We start from the raw sequence: 6,000 nt of genomic DNA, 5'->3' as shown, positions 1-6,000 counted from the left end.
CTGCTGGTGCCTTTTTAAACTGACTTGTGCTCTTCTCACATGCACAGAGAAACACCAACTCCCTGGCAAATTGAAGAGAAATAAAGCAGAGAGGCATTCCCACTCTTCCAGTCAATGAAAAAGAGAGTAACAGCCCAAATCTTAAGAGCATATCCGCTGGCGGAACATTCATTTCACCAGTGCCAATTGCCTTTCAGCAGTCACAAAAGCCTCTCTGGCAGCACATGAAGCCATATGCTGCCGGCATGCCGGTGAGGAGGCTACAGTGGCGTCACGCATGTAGTAAGTAAAATCCATTTTTGCCCAGCCACAGGTGTTCACATTTGGTCCCGGTTGCATATATGCAATGTTGGGTAGGAATGGCTTAACCAGAGCCGGAATGTGGCAATCAGCCTCATTGTCCCAGAAGAAAACTCCCTCTCTAACCACATATCTGCCCCTTTTGCTGCTCTAGAGGAGATAATAGTCAATAGCCAGAAAGGGAGAGCAGGGGGCTGGCTGAAAGCAAAAGGGCTTGCACATCTAGATGCAAGTGTCCTCTGTCTGCTAAGGGTCCCACTTTGAGGATGTAGTTGTGCTATCCCTTCCAATGCAACAAATGGCTGGGTAAAATCCTCTGTATTGTTTGTCTGTGTGTGTGTGTGTGGGGGGGGGCTTAAAGAATCTCACTGGCAGGACTTTTTAGAACATCTACTACTTAAGTAGTAGAATCCAACCTACTACTGCTACTACTAGAATCCAATCTACTATTTAGGTAGTAATGACACAGAACCTGCAGGGAAGGGGGCTTCCTCTTGCTTAGCTCACAGGGCCTGTTCTTAACATAACTCAGGAACCCAGTGTATATCAATGGGGGTGTACAGATAATACGAGCAGAGCACCTGTTTTTATTCCTATTGCATGACCATGGACAATCCATTCATTTAAGGTAGCAGGAAGGCTTCCAGTTAGGTTACAGTGATTTTTAATATCTTGATTCTGTTCTGCTAGCATGTAACTTTTCTAAATGACCTTTGAAGGAAAAAATGAAACATCTTATGGATGTGGACATCTTAGCATCCTCAGAGATCTGTAAGAATGGATTATTGGACCCTGTAGTGTATCTATAGAGTATGGTTGATTTGTATGGGTTAATGTTTTCATAAATTTGTTAATGTAGTTTAAAGATTAGTTCCCCTGATTTCTGTGTTTTCATGACTCTATTTTTCTGAAACAGAAAAAGAGAACATAATAAAGTCAAACTTGATAGTGGAAGAGGTTGGATTCTCTGATCAATAAAAGGATTCTTCACAGCGTATTTCCATTTATTAAAATTAGTTGTTTTGACACGATAGGACTTACCACTTGAAGATTTATCACAATCTGTGCCAAGGAGACAATAACTAAGGGCTCAATCGTATCCAACTTTCCAGCACTGGTGTAGCCACAATGCAGCCCTGAGGTAAGGGAATACATGTTCCCATACCTTGAGGAGGCCTCTGTGACTACCTCCCCACCACAGAAAGCAGTGCATGCATCATGGGCACAGCTGCACTGGAAAATTGGATAGGATTTGGCCTTAAGGCTACATCCACACTGAAAAATATTTTACTGTTGTCTTTGTTCAGATTAACATCTAGCTCCTTCCAGAGCCTCCATGTTGGAAGCTCATTTAAGTCTGTACCATTGGTATATTCCAAAGGATACATGTATGTAATTTGGTTTACAGAATTCCCATAAGCCAGTGATTTTCAACCTTTTTTTGTCTTGTGGCACACTGACAAGGTGCTAAAATTGTAAATGCACACCATCAGTTTTTTGAAAATTGACAAGGCACACCATGCTGTTGGTGGGGGCTCACATCCCCCAATGGCTCTACTAATAAATGACCCTGCCCAAACTCCTGTGGCACACCTGCAGATCATTCGCGGCAGATACTCGCAGAAAATGGCTGCCAAAGGCCTTTAAAGTCAATTATCTAATAGAAATAACATAAGCAAGCATTCATTAATATAAAGAAACACAATTTTGCATTTTCATTATTTGCCACCATAGAGAAAGCAAAGTTTCATCTTATGGTTGGAAAGTGGTATAGACATTCATTATATAAATACATCTGTAGGATTGCACAAATGAGAGACAAGAACAAAATCAATAGAAATCTCACCTTTTGAACTAGACAGTACCCTGTCGAATAAAAAAGCATCTGCAAGCAAGTGAGAAACAATGGATTCAGGCAGGTTTCCTTGCAGGTAACTGTTGGATATTGAAGTTGCAGTACTTTTCTCAGGTGAACTCAAGTAACATGAATGAGTAAGGTTGCCAGCACATCAGCATCACATCTACACAAGTTTTGCAGAAGTACTGAAAAGCAGACGAAAGGTTTGCTGCATTGCCTATACTGACACTAATACAGGGTAAAATGCAAATACTGTACAAACAAGGGCTAAAATGTAGAGCTTACATATACAAAGTGCAGACTTTCTGAAATTGCACCATTCTCCGACTGTAGGTGGGAGATAGTTCAGATATGAGCTAAGATTCTAAATTATCAGATAATACAGCACACATAGCAAAGGCCTCTGAACTGATTGCATGCTTCCTCCACCATGTACAGGATTCAGTTTTCAGCTTGCCAGCACAAATATTTTTAAACCATGTCAGTGGCGTGCTAAAAATCAATTTGGGTATATGGCAATGTATACACACGACTGACGGCCTGATCCTCTCTGGGCCTTGCGCTGCAGGAATTCACATTCCAGCAGCACAAAGTCCTTCGTAGTAGTGTGAAAGTTGGGCTGCTGTTGAGCAGTTCTGGACCGTTGCAGCAAATAGACAGGGGTGCGGTGCATGCACCAGTGACTCCCAGAGGCTCCACTGTCCTTAAAAGGGATTGGACAAATTTATGGAGGAAAAATCCCTCACAGATTACAAGGCAAGATATATGCAGGTTTTAGAGACAACCTATTTCTGAATGCCTGATGCAAGGGAGTGGCAAGAGGCTACAGGTATCATGTTGTCTTGAGTGCTCCCTGGGGCATCTAGTGGGCTATTGTAAGATTCAGGAGGTTGGATTAGATGGGTCCTTGGACTGATCCAGCAGGGCTCTTCTTATGTCATATGTTCTCAGCAGGGTTATGCAAAGGTAAGTAGAAGGTATTTTTACTTACCTCTGGCAGGCTTCCTGATTGTCCCCTTACCATTGGATACAGCATGCCCTCCATCAGCATGGCTGCATTGTCAATGGTGGGGGATAGGACTGGGCTGTGCATTGCTTAATGCTGAAGCTGTGAGATGCACTCTGAAGATACAACCGAAATCCTACTGGCATCAGTAGAAATTTAGCAATTGAATTGTCAGGAACTGCCAACTGTTGTTGTGGTGCCAATGAAGGGAATGGAATGCTTCTCTTCAAAAATACATGAAGTTACATCCACAAGAAGAGGGAAGTTAAATTTGCAAAGGACTAGTATATACAAAGCTGGTATTTGTAGGCACCAATCCAATCCCCTGCCAGCAGCATGATGCAGCTGTGCCAAAAAGGCGCATGCTGGGTCCAGTGGTATGGGGGTGACCTGAGGGCAAATGAGAGGTAAGTACAAAACATTTATACTCACCTCTGCATAAGCCCTTGGGTTTCCTTGGACATACACCACCTCTTTTGGTGGCATACTTATATGCCCCTTTTGGTGGCAAACCTATGTAAACTTATGCCTCTTTTGGTGGCATATGTCTGAGAAGAGAAAAAGAGCAGGGAGGTTTGAAACGGGGGTATAAGATGCACCCCTCCCTCCTCCTCCCTGCCCGGTTCCACCCCCTCCCCACCTAGTTATGCTTCCAATCCTCCCTCCCTGCACAACCCACCCCCACTACTGACTTACCAAGTGGACATGGTGGGATTCGACAGGGAACTTTTCTTTACACTTTCCAGCCAAGCTCAGGCATTTTCCATCTGCTTGCATGTATTTTTGCTATCCACTTTTCTTTCCTCATATTGTTTAATTCTCTTTTTTGACTTTTAATAAACTAGTTACATGTTCTCACTTGTCTGCCTGCTCCATGTTCATGGATAATTGAGTAGAATATCATGTCTCTTTGCCCTGCAGATGCTACTATGGGTTTGATTTTTATTAAGAATATTATTATTATTATTATTATTATTATTATTATTATTATTATTATTATTAACAGTATTTATATACCGCTTTTCAACTAAAAGTTCACAAAGCGGTTTACAGAGAAAAAAATCAAATAACTAATGGCTCCCTGTCCCAAAAGGGCTCACAATCTAAAACGATTGAAAAGAACACCAGCAGACAGCCACTAGAACAGACACTGCTGGGGTGAGGTGGGCTAGTTACTCTCCCCCTGCTAAAAAGAGGAGCACCCACTTGAAAGAGTGCCTCTTATCCAGTTAGCAGGGACTGGTTAGAATACCTGGGGTTTACTGCTGTCCTGGGAGGGATTTGTACCCCAGATGCCTAGTCTTTGTAACCCGGGATGGTGGCAGCAGATACAAACTACCAAGGATTTTTCCCTGTTCAGTGGCTAGTCCACTAAAGGGAAAACAAAAAGCAGAAAAGGATGTGTGTGCACAAACCAATAGGTATTTACTTCCATTGGTCAGCCTGCCTTCTCCCAGACACCCTTTTCTCTGACAGGCCTGTTAATGATTTAGGGTCCAATCCTATCCAATATTTCAATGCCAGTGCAGCCATGCCAATGGGGCATGTGCTGCATCCTGCAGTGGTGGGACAGTCATAGAGGGCTCCTCAAGATATGGGAACATTTGTTCCAGTACCTTGGGGCTGCACCAGTGCTGGAAAGTTGAATAGAGTTGGGCCCTGAGACATTCCAACAATAGGAATTCTATGAATTTTTTCAGTGTAAGGCAAATTACAGGAACAAATGAAGTGACAGGAACCGTAGATTATACAGATGTGTTAAAATAGAAAATTTCCTTGATAATTTAACGGCACTGCATTGCTGGTGGAATAAGTGTTCTGCCTGCATAAACTGCCTTACAGGAGTCACAAAAGGCATCCTAACACCCTTTCTGGACTCGGCATGCCTTCACAGTACAACGTGGACTTGCATGATATTGCTGGTGAAGGTCTTAGCTGACCCACCAGTCTGGTAGGAGCTTACCCCAGGGGGAGGGAACAAAAGTTCTGTTCCCTGTGGAGGTCTCCCAAGACCAACACTCCCCTGTACGATTCAGTGGGCCACATGTTGGTGCTGCTGTGTTGCCATGCAGGGGGTTAGGTAAAATTGAGTTGCCAATCGTTGGGCTGAACAATATCACATGCAAGTCAGCACCAATAAATGTAAAGTATTTCACATTATGAACAAAGTAGGGGACAAAGAATAACACAAGCAGACTTCGAAAAATCTGAATATGAGTCAGGAATGGGATGTAGACTTGTGAAGTGTGACATTATCAAGACAATCAAGCGATCTAGAAATCCAGTTTCATTCAGCTGCACATAATGAGCCCATTGGTTGTTTTATTCTTCTCAGCAAGGGGACATGTATGTAAAAGAAGTGTGAGTAGATTTGGTCTCCACTGAAAGGAACAGAACACTTGTGCGCTAAAGATGCACGCAGGATCAATTTTGAGTCATAAGGTAACTTGAAAAACTGCCTCTCTGACAGGTTGGGCTCTACTGATCTACACCTGGATGATCAGTCTTTTGAAACATGGGCCTATTCAGGAATGGAGCACATAAGAAGGATAGAAAACTGTGTCTTTGCTGAACTGCTTTGGGGTGAATACAAGAATTGTAACAATTGACCAGAGAGCTGCTGTGCTACAAATGTGGCAACACATTTTTATTTATTTATTTATTTAGAGTAAGATGTGTTCACATCCAGCATGACAAAATTTGTACAAATTTCACAATTTAAAAATGAAGTTATCACAGCAACTTGTGATTTCACACATTTATAGCAAAATTAAAATGTCAACAAACCCATGCCGTGTTGTACAAAAATAAATCAAACCTCAGTTCCACAGAGAGC

This window comes from Tiliqua scincoides, chromosome 1 (assembly GCF_035046505.1).
Source record: "Tiliqua scincoides isolate rTilSci1 chromosome 1, rTilSci1.hap2, whole genome shotgun sequence".
Taxonomy (NCBI): Eukaryota; Metazoa; Chordata; class Lepidosauria; order Squamata; family Scincidae; genus Tiliqua; species Tiliqua scincoides.
This window is presented reverse-complemented; position numbering follows the sequence as displayed.